The sequence below is a fragment of the Euleptes europaea genome, chromosome 1, assembly GCF_029931775.1.
Source record: "Euleptes europaea isolate rEulEur1 chromosome 1, rEulEur1.hap1, whole genome shotgun sequence".
In the NCBI taxonomy this organism is placed as follows: Eukaryota; Metazoa; Chordata; class Lepidosauria; order Squamata; family Sphaerodactylidae; genus Euleptes; species Euleptes europaea.
The window spans coordinates 47,056,792-47,078,877 of NC_079312.1; the positions used below are offsets into that span (position 1 = coordinate 47,056,792).

At 42.7% G+C, this 22,086-nt stretch overlaps 1 protein-coding gene across 2 annotated transcripts in view; it reads left to right on the forward strand.

Moving 5' to 3' along the window:
- Positions 1-22,086, forward strand: part of LOC130482862 (contactin-4) — a 611,972-nt gene that overhangs the window by 146,561 nt on the left and 443,325 nt on the right. For both annotated transcript variants that reach the window (XM_056855739.1, XM_056855747.1), the window contains exon 2: positions 6,651-6,734. The gene's annotated coding sequence lies outside the window, so the exon portion shown is untranslated. The remainder of the gene's footprint in view (positions 1-6,650; positions 6,735-22,086) is intronic.

Consider the following 22,086-nt stretch of genomic DNA (forward strand, 5'->3'; position numbering starts at 1 on the left):
AAAGCTGGAGGATTCCATGGGTTCTCTTCGTCAGAAGAATGAGAGTTGTCCCCCAATGGGGCATTTGTAATCCGGGACCCGGCGGGGTCACTCGATGTAGGAAGGTTAGATGAGTCCTCAATGTGAAGTGCAGAGGGTGTGGGTCTTCCCGGCGCTGCGCTGCGGGTGGCCGCGGTGCCTCTGCGTTGAGGTCGTCCTCGAGCTTGGGTTGCCATCCTGGGGCGAGAGAGTTCAGGACGATGAGGGCAGACTGCCGCAAAGTGACCCAGTTCCCCACAAGTGAGGCAAGCTCCTCTTTGAAACCGTGTTTTGCGATCCTGGAGTGGACGCGCGGGCTTCCGTGGATTGGGGAGCGGTGCCTTGGGCTGGGGCTTTTGGACGCTTTTCTCCTTGTTTCTTTGGCGAACGAGGGAAATAAAGCGTCGGCGGCTTTCCACCTCCTCGGCTAATAGAATCCAATCCTCGAGGGTGTCGGGATCACCCCACATATACGACCAGTTCAGAATGTCAGGGTGTAAGGCTTCCCTGAAATAGTGAATTAGGGTGGCTTCGGGCCAGTCCACAATTCTGCTTGCTAGTCTCTGGAATTCATCGGCAAACTCTCGAACTGGAGTAGAGCCTTGTCTTAGTTGTAGAAGCTCCGCTTTGGCTCGTTCCCCCATAAAGGGATCCTCAAACCTCCTTTGTAAGGCAGTCATGAAATTGTTGAGGGAACGGATAGAGCGGGATCGGGTGTCGAACTGGAGGACCATCCAGTCGGCTGCTTTACCTGTCAAAAGGGAAGCCACATAGCGAACCCGGCTGTCCTCTGTAGGGAAGATCTGTCCTTGTTCTCGCATATAGCTGTCTACCTGATGCAAGAAACAGGGCAGGGTTTCGAGAGATCCATCGTAAGTAGTTTTCAATTTGAGTTGTTTCCAAGGACCGGGCATGGGTTGGCCCGGTTGCACGGGTGCCCTGGGTGCAGGCAAAACGGGACCTCCGGGAACCAGGGGTTGAACAGGCACATTAGCGGGTGGCTGGGCTGGCACTCCCTGCTGAACCGGTACTGCGGCCCCCTGTGGAACGGGTTGTGCCGGGGTTGTCAGGGCCCGCTGTAACTGCCTGTTGTCCTGAAGCAAGCGTTCCATTAGCTCCTGGAGTTGATCTACACGGCCAGATAGCTCCCGATTCTGAGCTCGTAACAGGTGAACGTCCTCACCCGGGCCACCTGTACGATGAGGTTTGCTTGTTCGAAAACTTGTGGCCCATTGACAACTGTCCCCATACAAGTCCTCTTCCTCAGACTCCTCGGAGTCTTGGCGTTGTTCTGCGAGGTGGCGTGCGCGTTGGGCCGTGCGCGACGGGGCAAATACCGGGGAAAACGACAGACCCAACGGAGGACCGCTCCGTCCGGAGTCTTTGGGGCGGCCGCCTGTCCTCGCCCGATCCGCAGCCAACTGCTGCTCTTTGTCCCTTGTGGCTTGAGCTTCGGCTTCCGCCTTAGCCGCTTCAGCAGCTTCCCTATCCGCGAGAGCCTGTGCACTTTCAAGTCTCAGAGCGGCAGCTGCGGTAATGTGCGGTAAAAGTTCTGTCTCCAGGAGCGTGAGGAGGGGGTCGGGCTCCCCACCTAACAATGGTTGCACTTGGACCGCGACCGCGGGTGCATCGGCCCCGAACGTCGGGGTCAAACGTTGAGCCAAGGTGGCTACCGTGGTATCCTTTGTACAATCCACAAAGAGGAGGGCTGTCTGGATAGCGATCCTCTTGGCTTCAGCTTGACAGTCAGCTGCATTGGGTACCAAAGAAAAACCTGCTGGTGCGGCTCCCGCCATGGTACCTTCCCCCGAGGTGACAGGACGCCTTAGAGCCGTGGATGAGAGAGTCTCACGGGCAATAAGCTTATCCAATAAACCGGTTAGTATTTGTAAGTCCTCAGTTGCCAGCCGGGCATCATCCAGCAACTGATCAAAATCCTGGAGGTCTAAACAAGCATTAGTATCCTCCGACGTTAACATCCAGGGAACTCTCACTAGAGATCGCCACTGCGTCTGGATCAGTCCACTCAAGCGGCAAACCTCAGAATTAGTTCTAAAGAGTTCAGCTACTATGTCCCGTAGGAGGGTAGGATCCTCCGAGGAGGACTCCAGGGTTCCAGGAAGCAGTTGTCACGGTTCACTCGGAGAGCGCCCTCCTAGCTCCCATCCGAGTGGCAGGCGAACCCTCCAGGGCTCCAGCCTGACTAAAGAATCGATGAAGAAGAGATAGCTGTCATAATGTCAGCTCCTGACCCATCGAACCAGAAATCACCACAGAGACAATCAGATTCCAAGCAGATGGCTTTACTGGTCAAATAGGCAATACAGTGCATGAAAGGCAAGATGACAGCTATGGCTTGTCTTGTCCGTTATTTGGAAATATAAGGCAGAGAAATGGCGGGAGATTACAAAGCATAAACAGAGCATTATTTCCCAGGAGTGGCGTTCCCAGGCTTTGGTATGTGTAGCCGTCCTTGAGTCTGAACGGTTCAGCAGAGAAAAGAAAGTAAACATCTAAACCGAGATAACAGCCTGACACCCACTTGCATATAAATTAAATTTGATGCCATTGTGATCACTATTGCCAACTGGCTCAACACATCCCGCACTAAGTCACTGGCAGCACCACAGAGTATTAAATCCAGGATTGTCTCCCCTCTTGTTGGGTCTATGACCAACTGTTCGAGGGCACAGTCATTTAGGATATCTACATTTTTTATCTCTTTGTCTTGACTGGAGCATACATTTATCCAATCAATATGAGGGAAGTTGAAGTCTCCCATTATTACTACTTCATTACCTTTACATGCTTCCCTAATTTCATTCTCCATCTCAAGATCACCCTGAGCCATTTGGTCAGGGGGCCAATAGAACGTCCCCAGTACTAAATCTCCTTTGGGGCCCGGAATCATCACCCATAAGGATTCTGTGGACAAGTCTGCCCTTTTTATGGTCTCTAGCTTATTAGACACTATGCCTTCTTTGATATACATAGACATGCCTTCCTTGATAACACCCCCTCCAATATGCCCTTCCCTGTCATTTCTATACAGTTTGTAACCAGGGATGACTGTATCCCACTGGTTTTCTCCCCTCCACCAGGTTTCTGTAATGCTCACTATATCTATGTTTTCTCTTAAAACCATGCACTCTAATTCCCCCATTTTTGCTTGGAGGCTTCTAGCATTAGCATAGAAACACCTCCACACTGTTTGTCTCTTTCGACTTGCCTGGCATGTGCCTTTGGGCATCTTTAAGTGGCTATCCATCATTTTTTCCCTTCCCTTTCATGTCTAAGTAATTCCTATGTGGGCAATCTGAAACAATTTTCCCTTTGTCCGTATGCACTGAGTTTGCCCGAACCGGATGTTTCTCAGCTTCTGTCGGCTTTCCCCCTAGGTTCAGTTTAAAAGCTGCTCTGCCACCTTTTTTATATTACATGCCAGCAGTCTGGTTCCATCCTGTTTCAAGTGGAGCCCATCTCTTTTGTATAGGCCCTGCTTGTCCCAAAATGTTGCCCAGTTCCTTACAAACCTAAAGCCCTCTTCCCTGCATCACTGTCTCATCCACACATTGAGATTCACCAACTGTGCCTGCCTAGCTGGTCCTGCTATTACATGATCTTCAGCCAATAGAGATCAGTTCACCTGGAGAAAATGGCCTCTTCGGCAATTGGACTCTATGACATTGAAGTCCCTCCCCTCCCCAAACCCCACCCTCCTCAGGCTCTGCCCCCAAAACATCCCGCTAGTGGCAAAGAGGGACCTGGCAACCCTACAGAGTGCACAGACACACATAACAAATATTCCAGAGTCCCAACCATCAGTTAAAGGTAAATTGTAGGCATATGCACAGCCGTAATTCCGTAATTCTCATGAGCATTTTAAACAAAACATTGTTTTTGAAAGGACATATACCTGGGGAGTTCCAGTTTTGATCAGCAAAATCAAGTTTGGGAGAACAGTTAAATCCCCCTCCCTGCACAACCCAGTGTAAAGGTGAGGTATACACATCCACAGTTTACCTTTCTCAAACAGGTGGAGATCAGTGACCAGTGACCATATCTGTTTTAGTCCTTACAGTCAAACATAGCCATCTAAGACTAAATTCTTATAGAATTTAGGATGTGAAAACAACTTTGTATTTGTCTGAACTGTTTTCTCTACATTCATTAGTTCTCTAGAATAATTATTTTTGCAAGAAAGTGGTTCTGTTTCTTTTGTCCTTTGACAGCCCATACACGACCCAGAACCTTCTGCATTATTGTAGTATCCCTCTGCGTAGTCTTAATGATGTGACAGATTATCTTTTTTTGAAAAAGTCAGGTTGTATCTTCCAGGATAAGATGTTCAGAGTAGTATTCAGTAACTTTTTCTATCATTTATTCAGCAAGGTACGTGTGTTTGGTCCTTGACAAGAGCTAGTTTTTGATACTTTACATTAGTTCTTGTGTAGCAGGATTTTCTCAGAAATAGAGGTGATTTGGATAAAACATAAAAAGTGTGAAGATTTTTTAAAAAAATAAGCTGCATTCTGTGACTTTATTAGTTTCAAGAGATATTTTTTTAAAACTTCATTATCATTGTGTCATTTTTAAAGTATAGTGGTTTGGAGAGAGCCAGCGTAGTGTGGTGGCTAAGCGTGGTGTAGTGGTTAACAGCAGTGGTTTGGAGTGGTGGACTCTGATCTGGAGAACTGGGTTTGATTCCCCATTCTTCCACATGAGCAGCAGATGCTAATCTGGTGAACTGGATTTGTTTCCCCACTCCTACACATGAAGCCAGGTGGGTGACCTTGGGCTAGTCACACTCTCTCAGCCCCACCCACCTCACAGGGTGTCTGTTGTGGGGAGGGGAAGGGAAGGTGATTGTAAGCCAGTTTGATACTTCCTTAAGTGGTAGAGAAAGTCGGCATATAAAAACCAACTCTTCTAAGTTTAAAAAGTTATAATTTGAAGCCTGAAGCTGCTGTTCAAGGGCTTTCCTGGATTGTGTGGAAGTGGCATGGGATGCTGCAGCTGAAGGGGGGGGGGTTTGTCAGAAGTCAAGAATTCGCCCCTTGTTGTGGATCACAGTAAGTTTTGGATTGCTGCCTACATGGATATAGGATTTTTTTTTAAAAAAGTGATACTGTCTTTGGAAGTATGAAACAAACAAACAAATGAGACCCCTCCTAACAGCAATCGACTGTCAGATGTAAAGTTACAGATGGTGCTAGTCTGCATTCTGAAGCACACACTGTATTTATTCATTATAACTGTGTGAAAGCTTACATGCACAAACAGCCAATGGTGTTTCTTATGCCTGTCACTGAGGCCGTTTTAATAAACATTGATAACATTCACCCAGTCATGTATTTGAATTAAGTAAATAAGAAGTGCTACTAGAAAGGACTTTTCAGTCTGAACATTATTTGAAAGACCCCCTCAGGATGTACCTAGGAAAGATGGCTATCTATTTCAATACATCTTATGTCAATATTAATCCCAATAAAGCATGATCCCCTCTTAGAAAAGCTATTACTGTTTGAGAAATAGGTCAGGAAAGAACACTCCAGTTCCTCCTGAAATAACCCTCAAAAGTTTATCTGGTGATTTATCTAGAAATGTATAAATATGGTTATAATCCTGTGGTGTCACTTTGTAGTGGAGATTTCTTACCGAACAAGTGATCGCCTAAATGTTGAGCCAGCATTTTACAGACAAGTACAAACATTTTGATAGATACTATTTGGCTGCATATGTAGCTGGGCTTTCAAAAATTGAATTCCTTAATGGCAACAAATTTCTTTTAGATGGGCTTAGGATGAGCACAATTTAAAACTAGCCACTTAGAGTCAAAGTTGCTATTTTGATGTTTTCTTAAAGAAAAAGAAATGATAGAAGGGCAAGTGAGCATTTTCCTCAATCAGAAGACATGCAATTCTAATGGTATGCTTTCTTCCTTCATTGAAGGAAATACTTACACAAAATGGTCATGATGCAGCTTTTTTGATACACAAAAGTCCTGACTGTTTAGTGGAACAGGATTTTGCTGCTTTAAAAAAATCACACGCATGAAGCAGAGGCCATCACTAATGGGATAGCCACTTACAGTATATTCCTAAAGACAGTTACTCCAGTCTAAGCCCATTGAAATGAATGGGCTTAAACTGGAATAGCTCTCCTTAGGAATGCACTGTAACTCTGTAAGGTTCCCCATATGTTTTATTCAGGATAGGCAACAGACTCTGTATAGGTTGCATATCGTCCCCACAGTCCCTCATTAGTAGGGTTGCCAGGTCCCTCTTCACCACCAGTGGGAGGTTTTTGGGGCGGAGCCTGAGGAGGGCGGGGCTTGGAAAGGGACTTCAATGCCATAGAGTCCAATTGCCAAAGCGGCCCTTTTCTCCAGGTGAACTGTTCTCTATCAGCTGGAGATCACTTGTAATAGCAGGAGATCTCCATCTAGTACCTGGAGGTTGGCAACCCTACTCATTATCAATTAAGATATGAGATTTTTTTTAAAAATCAGCCATTTTATGTCATGAAATCATGTTACTCACTAATGTTTCATTACTTATCTAACCTTATAGTGTTGCTTCTCAACCCTCATACTCATTTTTAGTATTAATAGTGCGAATTCTCTCATGTAGGTCGATGGCGGATATTTGGGACCCTTTGTCATAGATATCAGAAGAGCCATCCCATGGACAGTTTAAGAAGTGGTTCCAAAAAAGGTGAGCATTATTACTAATCAGTGTGTCTTAAGATATAAAATATATCTATTTTAGTGGGGAAATCCATCCCACCTTGCATCCTGGGTGGTGGTATGGTAGTTTTCTCCTCCTCCTCCTCCTCCTGGTGCTGTCTTAAAGCTACTCATTTCCCATATAAATCATGCACAGCTGACACTTAAGCAGTCATAATAGACAATTTTTACACTGAGCTTTTGTATAATTTGTTATTAAAATTTTTGTTCTAATTAAGACCAAAACGAATGTCTTGAATTAAAAAAAAAAAAAAAAAGTCAAACTTGGCCATAATTGGAATGCAGACTGACGACACACTAGCTTGTTCACGTGTTACAGTGAACACATCCTGTCTCTGCGTGCATACATCTGTTTGTAAGAAAAACCCAATGCACGTTCACTTTATGAATGAAACTGGGTACCAGTACCTGTAGCCAGGTTGAGCCACAGCTGGAATAAGGCTACTGCTAATGAAGCTGAGTGGGTACAGAGCCCACAGACTCATGAGCTGAGGTGGGAGGAAAGGTGAAGTGAGGAAGAACATGCAACCACCTGACTGCTTGCTTGCTTCCCTCCCTCCTCCTCCAGCCTCCGTGCACTTTTGCTTTTGAGAACCATAGCTGTTACCAGCTTGTTGGATACGGTCGGCAAGCACTCTGCCACTATAGCAGCAATAGAGACCAGTGAAGGAGCTGACTCACCCCACCCTATACTGCCACTGCTCCCCTTGCCTCAACTCCATAACTTGCTGCAACATGAGCGAAGAAGCACCTCGTGATTGGTCTCCTGCTCACCCAGCCTGCTTTCCCCTAGCACTGCCCCCCAACTGTGTTTCCCCCTGGCGGTTCACGGTATATAAGACATAATGTAACAAAAGACCCCCTCAAAACACTGAATTGACCCTGTACAAAATTTCTGGAAAATGGCAGATAACGCTCATTCAGTACTGTGCAGAATGTGATGGAATGCATGTATTCATGCACATTGGTTTGGGATTCACCTCCTGAATTCTTTATATTTATGTTTGAGAGTTTGTCATGGACTATTAAGTTTCAGTGAACTTTGTTTCAATGTTAGGATTTGTCCAAGCAGAACGGTCAAATAATCTTACCTGATTAGCTTTCCTCTTTCTGACACAGGCTAATGCTGACATTTCAGCCTAATAGAGCTGGTCAAATTATTCATTGCAAATAATTTATCTGATGAGTTTTGGCGTACTTCTTTTCAAAAAATTACTCAAGGCTGATTTTCTCCATTCTTGTCATTTAACCTGCTTTGTAAAGGGGTTGATGAGAAAATAATTTATTCAGCAAAATACCCTGTATTTCTTGGTAAATTATATGAGATTAGGTGTTCTAAAAAGGGCTGCCCAAATTATTCATCTGTAGGAGGGAGGGGAGGCAGCGGGCTTAAAATACCTCCCTCAGCCTCTTCAGCTTATACATTTTGTGTGTGTTTGTTTGCCCCACACTGTTTACAGAAGCTGCTTGTAATCTCTTTGAGAGCTTCAGTACCTTTCTTCTCCCTCCAACTGTCCTTCTATCTGATCAGGAGTCACTTCATTATTGCAATGACATTATCATGCCATGTAGCCAAACTTTATTGTCTGTATGACCGGCTCAAAACCTATTTAAGGTATAGCTGCCAAGCATTGCCCTCACTCTGAATTAATGATGAGCAAACCCCTCCTCCTGCCTCAGTTTAATTGAGTTGTCTGTTATGAGCCCTGTTATCGAACAGTAGTGGGGAAAACTCTCATTTTGTAAGAATTACAGATTTCAAAAAATTAGATGTTTAAGTCCATTTTTAGTCCTAGTAACAACAGAAACCTTTGTGTCTCAGATGTCTTGAAAGGATAGTTTTTAAAGCTCAGTACTGTAGAATGGTAATCTAGCTAGGAATATTCCAGAACTTCGAGGGAGGAGAAAGGTTTGCAGTCCCTGAGGTTGTGTGACAGGCTTTGGGAATCTCCTCAAGCCAAAATCCCATATAAAGGCGGTTAATGTATTTACTGTTAGCTAGTCCTTGTTAACATCTCTTTCGTCACTCATTTAGATATGGAGACCCCTTCCCCCAAGTTAATGGCTAAGATCCCAGTGTGTTAATTTTATTTTCATTATGCAAATATGTTTTACCCCAAAGCTTTTGGGGAAAAATGTTTTTTGGGAACTAACTTGTTCACAGAAGCCTTATCCGTTAAACATATTATTTATAATACAATTTAACATATGAAAATTTACATATGTAAAGTTTTTAAAACAATTCAATCTTAAACTAAATATGTGTTATGCCTTGTTTCTGAATATTTAGGCTGAACCTCTTTGGGATTGTCATTTCTAACAGGAAAATGAACATAACTAGAATGAAAATGGCTTATAAGTAGGGTTTCCGACTTTGAGGGGTGGAGTCAGGGAAGGTGGGGTTTGTGGAGGGAAGAGAGCTCAACAGGGATAATGTCATAGCATCCACCATCCAAAGCAGCCAGCTTCTCCTGGGCAACTGATAGCAGTTGTCTGGAGATCTGTTGTAATTCTGGGAGATGTCCAGGTCCCACCTGGATCTTAGCAATCCTACTTGTTTGTCAGCCCAAAATGTCTTTATTTTTAAGCTAAAGAAAGTTGAGGATTACTGGAAACCCACTGTTTAATGTATTATTTAGGAAATCCAGGTTCTCTTTATTTGTGTATTAAAAGTTGTTACATAGAGAAAATAATGTAAAATAGCTTGTAAAGACCTGTAGTGTTTTGTTTTGTTCAACACCAACAGAATATTCAATAGTAAATAACTTTTAGGAAACTTTGCCAACATAACATCTAAAAGGGGAAGTTATGTGTTCCTGATGCTCATGTTTTTTTATAGTAACAAGTTGGGTGTATAATGATGATAATGAGAAAGTTTATTCCCAGGAATGAAAGTAATAGCCATGCAGTTTGGGAGGCTACGGTGGGGAGGGTCAAGATGTTGAGGTTTCTCCCTTCTGCCTCTTGTGTGAGTGAATCTTTGCTCATGCAAGATGCAGGAGGGGAGCCATTGCTCCATGTGGGTCCCACAATCAGAGGAATAAACTTTCCTGGAAAATGGTTGCCAAATAGAACAGAAGCTGGCCCTTGCATGGTCCCTGTACTTGATCTAACCCACTTCCAACCAGGTCACATTTTTGCTTCCAAAGCAGTAATCCAGAAATCCACTTCAAACTTCAGTTGCTGATTCTGACTTTAGCATAAATTTTGATTCTTTTGATTTGATTTCAACACTGAAATATCTTAATTTATGTATCCTCAGATTTGGCCGATTTCGCTATCAGTATATACCGTAGATGATATGACAATATCCATGTGGAATAATTGTACACATGTCTTAGCCCAAAATACTGTGTGATTACTTGGTGTATTACTATAATTATCAGTTAGAAGGTAACACTTCCAAAAAAAAAAGTGCCCCCCCAAGTGCCCCCCCACACTGCAGGCAAATGGGAAGAGGTTACCTTCCCTCTTCAACCACTGCTACACTTTGGGGAGGTGAGAAAATGGCACCTGCCCTCTTTGTTCCTCTGCTGGGCTGCTGCGATAAGCTGTGGCCCACCTTTCTAGTCTCCTGGTGGCAGGGTGGGGTGCCTCAGTGGCCTTCCTCATGCCTGGTGTAATACAGCAGAAGACCACTCTTCACCTACTAGGCCCTCTCACCACAGTCAGCTGGGCATGCCCCCACCCTGACCTCTAGCAGAGGGAGGAAAGCCTTTCATTGAAGAAGAATAAGAATGGGTTTTTATATGCCTATGTTCTCTACCTTTTAAGGAGAATCAAATCGGCTTACAATCTCCTTCCCTTCCTCTCCCTACATCAGACACCTTGTGAGGTAGGTGAGGCTAAGAGAACTGTGACTAGCCCAAGATCACCCAGCTGGGTTCATGTGTAGGAGTGGGGAAACCAGCCCGGTTCACCAGATTAGAGTCCACCCCTCATGTGGAGGAGTGGGGAATCAAACCCGGTTCTCCAGATTAGAGTCCAGTACTCTTAACCACTACACCATACTGGCTCGCTAGGCCAAGACCACCTAGTAAGGCAGGCCCTGATGCGGCAGATGTTTGGCTGAGTGGGGGTTAGCTGGACTAGATGGTCCCCTTAATCTCTGATGCCCAAGGCAATTGGCTCAAGCCACCAACTGGATGGGCCACCCCTGGTCACTTGGTATCTGTTTTGAAAATGCATTTCATGTACCTTCCTACTTTGTTCCATATTCTAATAATTGACAAATTTAAACATCTGTTTTATGAAATACTAATTTGCATTAATTTGTTATCATGGATTTTTTCTTCTTCATTATTTAAGTTATCATGCTTTGGCAAAAAAAAATTGTTTCTGCTGTGTCAGTAGTTCAAATATAGGATCTTGTGTAATGTTGATGAAACAGTATATTTTTGGGAGTATGTGATTATATTATGATTATATTCAGGAATACATGATAAAGTTTGAGAGGGAAACTGCACCATCGCAAATTATTGGGGTTTGTTAAGAGGCCCAATGAATCATGATTGCAGTTAGAAAGAATTCAGGTCAAGCACACAATAAACAGAGTCAAGACTTGTTTCTTAATCAAACAAAAATCCTTTACTGTACTAAAATAAGGAAGAGTAACATGGAATAAAAACAAATAACATACTTCTATCTAATTCCCTACAAATCTTGCTAAAAGTATTAGCAGGTTTCTAAGGCTTAAAATCCCTTTGTCTGTGTCTTAGCCCAAGAGAGCTAAGAACAGACATCTTGCTTGTGTGAGGTTCAAAAGTAACTGACTCACCCTGCCCCAAAGTTTCACACCTTAAACAAAGAACACGGTAATAAAACAGTTCTGACTTAAACAAAGAACAGGGTAATAAAACAGTTCTGACTTCGTGACTTGGTGCACGTTTGCAATGGCGATTCTCTAGCCAATAGAATATTCACATCTGTCTTTTGCATCTTCACCATGAGACAATCTAAACTATTGAGGTAAACAAGTTAACCCTTTAACTGCCCTGACAGAAATGGAACTCACACTGAATCCCTAACACAAATATATGCATGAGATGAAGTATCAATAAATCTTAATGCCCAACTTTCCCTGTATTTATAAAGCTGATATGAAATCCAGAAGTCAAGGTTAGAAAGATATCTAGAAAGGGCAAGTACATAGGTAAGCCAGTACAATCGCATGTGACCTGATTGACATTTGAGTTTGATCTCTGTAAAGGGTTAACTAGAATCTGTCTTAAATATATTCAGGCCTGTATCAACCCTCTGTTTTCTTTACCCGGCTGTTTTTTAGTCTTCCCTGCACATATTGACTTGGATTCTCCTGAAAATGTCTGCTGATAGATGAATTTCTGTCAGCAGAACATGACTTCCCTGCCCTCCCCCTCTTGCTACAGCCCAAAATGCCCCTGAAATGCTTCTTGTGGGGGATGGGGAACCCCCAGGAACAGTATTGGGGAGGGGGTTGAAGATCTGTCATGGATCAGTTAACATCCCCCACTCTTTTTCTTTAGCAAAAAAGATGGCAGGATCCAATCCTCTATTCTTACTGAACAATCCTTTTTGTATGGTTTTTGAATCTCACAAGCTTTTTAAATAAAACAAAAACAAACAAAAAGCAAAACAAAACCCTTGCCTTGGTGGGAATGCTCTTATAATATTTTTATTGAGGAACATTGTAACCTCAAATGCTCAAAATGATTTTAAGGAACACTCACTTTAAAATCCACCTTGAGTCTTAGCGAGAAAGGTGGACTATAAATGAAACAAAAATGTTTTTTTTAAATGTGTGGGAGTCAGTTGAAATATAATATAACATTTGTGAGTTTTTCCTGCAGTTTCTGCATAAATATTTTTCATGATGTTCTATGCAGGGAATCATTAGATGCTATATAGAAACAATAACAACAATAATTATAATTTGGAATAGGCAGGGCATAGGGTTAAATAAAGGTTTTGTTTTGACAAATGCTTTGTTCAGTTATTGACGCCTTTTTTGAATGAGAACTGAAAATACCATTCTCTATACCAGTAACTGAAGTAAAATATTTTGTGAGGTCTGTTCCTCAGTAATTGGCATATTGGTCACCAGCTACTCATCCTGAAGGTACAAAAAGGGTATTTAATTTATCATCTCAAACCACCTGCTTTTTGTGCTCTATTCATGCTGCGTAAACTCCCCCCCCCCCATCCTATTCTGTACGTTCGGGGTCATCTGTTATCTTTTCTCTTTGGTTGTCTTCTCTCCATTAACTGCAGCGATGTGGCTGCCCTCTCAGTAGTGTCTTAAGAGCATCTTCTTCTAAGGTGATTCATTTGTTCATTTTAAGTCTTGGGTGAAGCGTTTGAAGAAGTCGATTTAAATAAGAAAAGTAAAGAAACTAGTTTAATAGGTTTATAGAAATCCTTTTCAAAGTTCTAGAAAGTGCACACAACATTGATAAGAAAGGACAAGGAAACTTGCCTAGCTGAGGTTCCCATTATAAGTGATCTGTGTTTTCTGGAAATGAATAGTAGATGTGATTCTGGAGTTACAGGTCTGGAATTCCGGACATCATATTTGCCACCAAAGAAGAGGGGTGTGTGTGTCAATGTGCTGGGTAAGGGGGTAGCTAAATTCTCTCTATCCCATGTTGTTTTCCCAACTGAAAACACTTCCCACAAGCTATTTTAAGCCTCACTGCAGAAAAAGGCTTCCGTTGGATACCTATTTTTCCTTGTGCGTGTTAAGTGTCGTCAAGTCACTTCCGACTCAGGGTGACTCTATGAATCAATGTCCTCCAAAATGTCCTATCTTTGACAGCCTGGCTCAGATCTTGCAAATTGAGGGCTGTGGCTTCCTTTTTTGAGTCAATCCATCTCTTGTTGGGTCTTCCTCTTTTCTGCTGCCCTCAACTTTTCCTAGCATGGCTGTCTTTTCTAATGACTCTTGTCTTCTCATAATGTTATCAAAATACGATAGCCTCAGTTTAGTCATTTCCCTAGCAAGATGAAAAAGAGGAGTTCAATCAGAAATATAGTACAGGGGAAACAGTTAACTCCTTCCCTTTCCCAACTTTATAGCCCTAATTCTTTTTAAAAAAAAATAGTTTATTCATACAAATGGATAGTCAACAATAAATATATACATAAACTAAAAACAAAGAGCCACATAATAACATAAAGTCACATAAAATGCTTTACAACCCTGTATTCGTTGCCCTTTCTCACTTGTCCATTTTATAATAAAATATAGTTTTGGTTATTTCCATTCTTTGAATTGTTCTTGTCCATAACAGATCTACACTGTTATATCATCATTTTATTGGTAAGTGGTTAACTTCACTAAAATATACACCTCTTTTATTTTTGAAATCCAATCCTGTATCTTAGGGGAGGTTTTTTTGGTTCCACTGCCTAGCAAAGACCATTCTAGCTGCAGTTAACATATGTAACACTACTATCTGTTGGTCTTTCAGAATATCAGGATAGTTTAATAATAAGGTTTCTGGCTTAAATGAATTTGTTTCCTCAACTCAATTGACATTATGTCAATTGACATAATTTTTACAACATGTTCCCCAAATTTGATGCCCTTATGCAACCCCAACACATATGAAAAAAAATCTGCAATGTCCTCATTACAGAACCAATATCTGCTGGTACCTGCCTTATTTATAGCCCTAATTCATACCCCCCTCCCCCATTGCTTTTTAGAGCCAAATCATGGAACTGCAATATCACAATACTTGAAAAGCAGACAGTAACTTTATTACTATGGAATAAAAATGTTATTTACACCGCTGCCTTCTTTTTTAGGGAGGTATTGTTAAATGCAGGGTCACCTGCTTTTGTGAATATCCTCTTTTTATTGCGGGGAGGCATTATATTCAGGATCATCTTCCTTTGAGGTAAGCATGGTAATCTGGCCCTGAGGTGCTGCACATGTTTATAATTTGGGTGAAAGGGATTTCTTTATTAATCTCTTGCTTTTAAAATTCTGACTGCTTACTTGAATTTTTTATCTGCTACTAGAAAAGAGTCTACCTATAGCTTTCCCCCTTTTCTGTTTCATAAGTTAACTTACTGAGAAAGAAGGAGAGGTACTGTGACTCAATGGCACAACATCTGCTTTTGTATGTACAAGTTCCCAGTTTGAATTCTTGGCGGCTCCAGTGGAAAGAGGAGGTAGGTGATGTGAAAGATCTCTGGCTGAGACACTGGAGAGCCGCTGCCAGTTATAGTAGAAAATACTGGCCCTGATGAACCAGCTGCCTGACTCAATATAAGGCAGCTGTGTCTAAAATGCATTTTGGGGCATCACATTATATTATTACATATACAGAACATACAAAAATGTTCTGATTGCCCTAGATTGAAGATCCTTTTCTATGCTGCTTGCCATTTATCTGACCTGCTGTCTGAGGAATCTAGCAGTGTTTGTCTTCAAACCATCAGAAATGCTGTAGAAACAGGAGAGAAACAGTGTTCCTCACTGCCTTTACTGTTCCCTGTGGACATTTAGTGAAGTTACAGTAATCCGAGATTTTAGGTTCTGCTGCAAGGTGGGCATTGGGATTTGGTGTAGCATTGCAATTTGGAAAGATGTTTTTGGAGTTGGGTTAGCTTAACTCAGGAGCAATACCAATGACAAGCTAGTGATTTGTTTCGTTTTTTAAAAAACAATGTAATATGGAGATATAGTTTGATTTGTAGAAAAAAGGAGTAGGCACTAATTGTAAACATATTTACAAAAAGTGGGAAATTGTGAGAGGTGTTAAAGGGATCACCCAATATTACAACAGGCCACATTTTAAGTGGTTGTTAACAGAGTGTTTATTGAAGTTTTCTCCACAAGTTATATGTTAGCATTATGCTCATATGTCCCAAATGTAATAAAAATAGACTTTATTTACAGCAGTGGCAGAAAGTACAATGTTGTTTGCAAAACAACATTTCATGTCTTTGCTTTGTGATAATCCAGTACTGCATAGACAGCTTCAGTAACTTTTAAGAACGGGTGAGCTATATATAACATACTTGTAAGTGCCAGGTCCAATTCAGTGTTTCCCTCCCCAGTCGCATACAGACCGTTTTAACTCTGAAAAACACAGCAACATTGCAGCATCCATCACAAATATGTGATTGGTGAGATGCCTTTTCCTTTAGTCATTCAGTTGCTGTGCTTTAAGAATACTTTTCACCATGAAAGTCATCTCTAGATTCATCCACAATGTTGGGAATGGTTTTGTTCAAACGTTATTTGTAACAATATGTAGACGTGTCAAAGTAGTGACTAGGAGGAGGCAAAAATTCTTGATCCATTGTTGTTTCATTGCTAAATATATTAAAAAAGTTTGAAAGCGGTCACAGAGCAGCCTCAGTGAGTACTGAAATGTTTTGGCTATGGTCACACAGGGCTTCAGGAAAGAAGTGTAAACAGTGCCATCTGCTTATGCCCCCTTCCTGGGCATAAGACCATTCAGTAGTTAGGATTCTGAGTAGACCAGTTTAGAATTGCTCTCTAAATTAATTACATCACATTATTTGTAATGGAAAGGGGCTGTGAGGGGCTGTGGCTCAGTGGTAGACCATCTGCTTGGCATGCAGAAGGTCCCAAGTTCAATCCACAGCATCGCCAGTTAAAGAAACCAGGCAGGGAGGTGTTGTGAAAGACCTCTGCCTGAGACCCTGGAGCTTCTGCCGGTCTGAGTAGACAATACTGACTTTGATGGACCAAGGGCCTGATTAAGTATAAGGCAGCTTCATGTGTTCATGTGAAAGGAGAAAACTCCTTTCCCATTCATTTTATTTTAAGATTGCTCCTAAGAGGAATGGCAGTTTTTTTGTTTTCTAAAACTTGAATCCTCATCCTCCTTTTAATGGATCCAACGCATGTTGTGAAGGAGATAGTTAGAACAAGAGCCCTACCTCAGTCTTCTTTCTCCTGCTAGGCTACCGCTTGTTGGTTTTTAGTAAAGTGCTATATTAACAACATTTTCATTAATATTGAGTTTGAAACTCAAGCTAATAATGAAAAGCCCATTATGTTTTCTCATTTGTTCCAGACTACATCGGTTGTTGCGTTTCTTCTCTCCTTCCTGGTAGTTCTGTCAGTGTAGCATTGAGGTAATTATTTCTTCAGCATCATTTCCCTAAAGATCCTACAAACCTCGGGAAATGACAGCTCTGCATTTGGGAATTGCTGCATTAAAGTAAGGCTCTGACTAGATGACATTTCATCCATGGCCAGCTTAGGCCTGCGGCACTGAATTAGAACTGAAGGGGAAGGACCAGAACGAAGATGTGCTCATTAGCATGGCATTTTGTCCCACAGTCATTGCTTTTGGTTTTGCTGTCCCAAAGTGATCCCATTAGTCTTTGGGCTACTAATTAGAGTTGTATGATGACTGTCACAAACATGCTTAATACCTCCAAAGCCAGTGTCTGCTAAAAGCATGTTTATTTTGTGTACACCTGACCTTTTTTGTTGTTGTTGCTGTTCCTATTGCACCACTTGTCTCAGCAGGCTGTAAATCTGGGGTGAGGGGAGGGGTTACTTTTGCTGTTTTTGCAGAATCATGGAAATTGTGGTCATTTCCTCTTGGAGATAATTAACACGATACAATGGGGGTCCTTGATTGGATACCCCATTCCACAGTTTCACCTTCAAAAAAGCAAAAGTGGGGAAGGGGATTTGAGTGGGGGCTGCAGCACAGAGGAAATGATGATTCACTCTTCGTACCATTTTCTTATCAAAACCGGACCCTTCCCCATACTTTATTCATTCCTGGGTAAAGAAAAAAGATAGACATCCTCTATTGTCTGTCTTTTCCTTGTATCTGGGCTAATGGCCACCCAGGAAAGGAAATGTTCTGTTGTGCAAACAGCATGATGGAAGATTCAATCCCCCTTCCTAAGTGCTACAGCCTAAATATAAGAACATAAGAAAGGCCCTGCTGGATCAGACCAAGGCCCATCAAGTCTAGCAGTCTGTTCACACAGTGGCCAACCAGGTGCCTCTAGGAAGCCACAAACAAGACGACCACAATTAAACCAATTATGCCTTCTCCCCACAGGTATTTTTAAAAAATAAACAGTTTGAGATCGAATCATTTGTATAGCTTGGCTGTTGGTACCAATGAGCATTTGCATTTCTTACTGCTGATTTCAGTATAATAACCAGTATCTTGCCATTTGCTCATCAGAATTTAAAATCTTCCTCCAACATAAGTGATTCTTTTTCTGACAGACTTGCGGCTTGAGTTGGACAAAAGATCAGGCTGAAGGAAGGCTTCAAACTTTGCCGAGTGGATTGTATGCCTGTATTAATCTCTTATCATCAGACTTTCTCACTTTCTTTACTACAGATCTGTAAATGAACATCTTGTATCTCATAGTGAAATGGGGACATCTGTGGATACTTAAATCCACAGATCAGGCCCACTTACATAGAATAAAGATTTTTCTACAAACTTAGGGGACCCCCCAGGTTTGCAGAAAAATCTGAAACCTGGGGGCGGAGATGGAGGGGGCGTAAATCCCCCAAACAGAGGAGCAATTCTGTGCATGTGCAGACAGTACTTCTCTGATGGAGCCACTGTCATGTTACCTGGCTTTAAGGACAATGCCTTTGTCAAAGTCGCCATCATAGCTCCCAATGTTGCTTTGGCCCCTAGGCCTGGTGCTACTCTTGGTGTTGTCACTGGCCCTGGCACAGCAAGGACAGACCTGGCTGAAGTTGGAGACACACAGAGAAGCCAGACCACCCTCCCCTGGGAAGGGAAGGAGGTGACTGGTCAGAATGCCAAATATAGGAGGGGAGATGGGCAGACTACCAATGATGGGGTGTGTGGGGATAAGGATAGTAAGGATGGAGATGCAGAGGGGGAGAGGGGAGGAAGGCAAGGCAAGGGATGGGGCACCAAGGATGAGGGAGTCGGTTGGTTAGGCAGCAGCAAGGATGGTGGGGAGTAGTAGTGAGGATGGGATGCAATGGGACAGAGGGAAGAAAGGCAAGGGGAGGCGATGCTAAGGATGGGGGTTTGGTTGGTTAGGCAGAGCAGTGAGGGTGGGGTTTATTGGGGGAGACAGGAGTAAAGACAGGAGCAAAGGGAGGTGGCACTAAGGATGGATGGATGGATGGTTAGGCAGAGCAGCAAGGATGGGGGTGGAGGGAAGGGAGGGAGAAATTATGGTATGTCCTCTCCCTGCAAGTTCCTTGCAGGTCCTCACTTGTGTGTCTATGTTAGGAAGCCTACATCCACACACAGACTCTTTGGGCCTAATTCCCTGTCCTCCAGTCTTTTCATTGGTAATGGAGGAAACTATTTGCCCCCAAAAAGCCTGGGAAATGATGGTGGGATTGGATTAAACGTTTGACTGGTTATAAAGCATTGATGAGGCTCTCAATAAAAAAATAACAAAAAGGGCCAGACAGAATATCCCTGGGAGCAGAGTGCAAGTACTAGCATATGTGTGTATATGTACAGAGAAAATTAGAATTGTATTGGTAGTCTGGAGTGATCAGAACTCTTTCTGCTAGTGCAAGGAGCTGCTGTGTAGAACAACTTAGGGGGGATTGTCCTTACATCCAGAAAGATTCTGGACCTTTTATGGGCCCTCTCACCTTCTGGGCAACCAGACTCCTTTTGAGACAAATGGAGACTTCTCCTTCTCTATTAAAAACACATGTATTCCTCAAGCCCCATATCTCCCATTGAGGATCATAGTGAAGGGGAGCCACCCCTTTACTGCTCAAAGGATTATGAGAAGGGGAGTTGGGCTTAATTCATGGTTTCTCCCATGAATTTTCACACTTTCCAGTTTTGTTCACATGAACACATGAAGCTGCCTTATACTGAAACAGACCCTTGGTCCATCAAAGTCAGTATTGTCTATTCAGACCGGCAGCAGCTCTCCCGGGCCTCAGGCTGAGGTCTTTCACATCACCTGCTTGCCTAGTCCCTTTAACTGGAAATGCTGGGGATTGAACCTGGGACCTTCTGCATGCCAAGCAGATGCTCTACCACTGAGCCACAGCCCCTTCCCTGTATATACAGTGATGGGAAAGAGAATTTGCTGTCTCCTCTAGCATAGGCAAAACTCTTAATAATGCAAGCTCACCTATTAATAAATGCTTCAGAGTGAATTGAAATATTCTTCTGAAATTATTTAACAATATTTCAGATTTCCAATTAGATCTTTCTAGAGCCAAATAATACAGAGACCAAATGTTTTTAGCTCAGCTCCTCATAAAATTGTTCCAGCTGATTTGGATGCAGTCCACTGCAATACCTATGAGATGTTCTTTCTAAAAATAGTACCATTCAACTGGGCTATCCTAAGTAATTTCCTCAAAGGTACGTTCCATTGAAATAGTTCAAACTAAATGTATTTATGTTGAAGGAATTGAAATCACTCTAATAACACCAACCAGCCAAGAAGATAATGTCACTATGACTGACAAGCTTAAGAGTAGATCTTTTAAACACAATGAAAGTATGCTGGCAACCCCATTTTATCTTTTGTGGGATATAATGGCAAGCTCTGCTCCAGTAATAAAATAGGATAAGGTATTCCATATACTTGCCGTAGACTGGGGGTGGGGGATATAGTCTTCCTGCATCAGGAAAGAAGTGCAGTTTATTTTCAGTTTTTAAATATATAAACAACATATGTGCTCTTACCACAAAAGAATGGGAAAGCACAACCCTTCGTAGAGAGTAGGACTCAGCTTCTCACTCTGGTGAAAATGCAACAAAATTTATTGAATTAACGGGGAAACATCCGGAGTTCCTTGTGAAACATAGGAAAGCTGATAAATAATAACTACCGTATATCTGTATTCAACGTTAAAAGTACTACTGTCCTTGATTCAGTACTATTTAGGTACTAGATGCCTTTATACTAAAAATAAATAAATAAGGTCAGCCTTAAAAGTACTACTGACCTTGATTCAGTGCCATTTAGGTACTGAAGGCCTTTATACTAAAAATAAATAAACAAGATATGAGGCATGCTTAAAAGGCTTACAATGCAGGTCAAGCGCTGATGGCATAAAACCTCTTTGTCCACGGATCCCCCCCCTTCCCTGTACTTAGCCATGTGGCTCAGCTGAGGATCTCCACTTCTATCGATGTTGTCTCCTACATTCGCTTTCCAAAGATGGAGGAATGGGCTGATGCAGCCCCTCTATGCCCTTTTTCTTGGGCCAGCCCCTCTTCCCCCTCATCAGGCCCAAGGATGAATGCAGACTGGCTGGCTGTTCTTGCCACCAGCAGCCAAAACACGCCCCCTCACTTCATTGAAGGCGGCAGTGGGACAGCCCTTGATTGCCAGGACTCAGCCTGTGAAATCTGTAAAGTGGGCAAGTGGGATAGTTATATATTTTCATATTAATATATTATCATGTAGCCTACCCCATCTGTCAGCATGTTTTCCATATGATGCTATAGGTATTCTAAATCAGAGCATTGGGTTACACTGAGTGCTTCTGGGGATAGAGGAGAGCATGCTAGAAGAAGGGGAAGCAGATGAGGAAAAGGTTTCTGTTAATATGCTCAAGTATTGGAAGCACTGGATTCAGCTACAAATGTTAATTTGTCTTCTGATCTGTCATCATTAGGAGAGAAAACAACCTATCTTCAAATGGAATCTGCCATATTAGCTGGCAATGCCCGCTTGTTTTCTGAAAATGTGGTGTTCTTGAGCATGTCCATAGTGCCTAGCCATTACTATATGAGTAACAATAATTAGTTCTGTATATCAATAGGCTAACGACCAGCAGCTCTCTGTGTTACAGAGCTTCGAGGTGAGCAACCTTGACTTCCAAGAAGGGATGAATCCTGGTACCCTCCATGTTGAAACTGAGAATAAGTTTATAAATATATATAAAGGGGGAAGGGAGAGAAAAGGGTTTAATTTTTTTAAATGTGAAAAAGCCCATTCCTGAGGTTGGAGGCCGAATGGGCTTAGGAGGCGGCATGACCCCTACGTCGGTGTCCACGCCACTTGCACCGAGCAAACTGGCATGGTTGCCAGTGTAGGGTCACTTGCGCCAGCCTCCCTGGACCGTGGTGGCAGCGTGGCCTTTGCATGCTGGCGCAGCCTCCCTCCAGCGGCCTTCTAATGCAAGTCCCCACACTGGCGCCCCGGGAAGTATTCCCGGGGTGTTCTATGTGGCGGAGCTGCCAGTAGACAGCTTCCTAACCCCTTTCAGCCTGGGAACACCCCCTTAAGCAACGACATTGCCGTGCCTCCTTTTTGCTGGCGCAGCATCACTGTTTGCTATGGGGCTTCCCCCCTTTTCTAATTTTTATTTTAAAAGCCCCCTCTTTCCCCCCACAGCA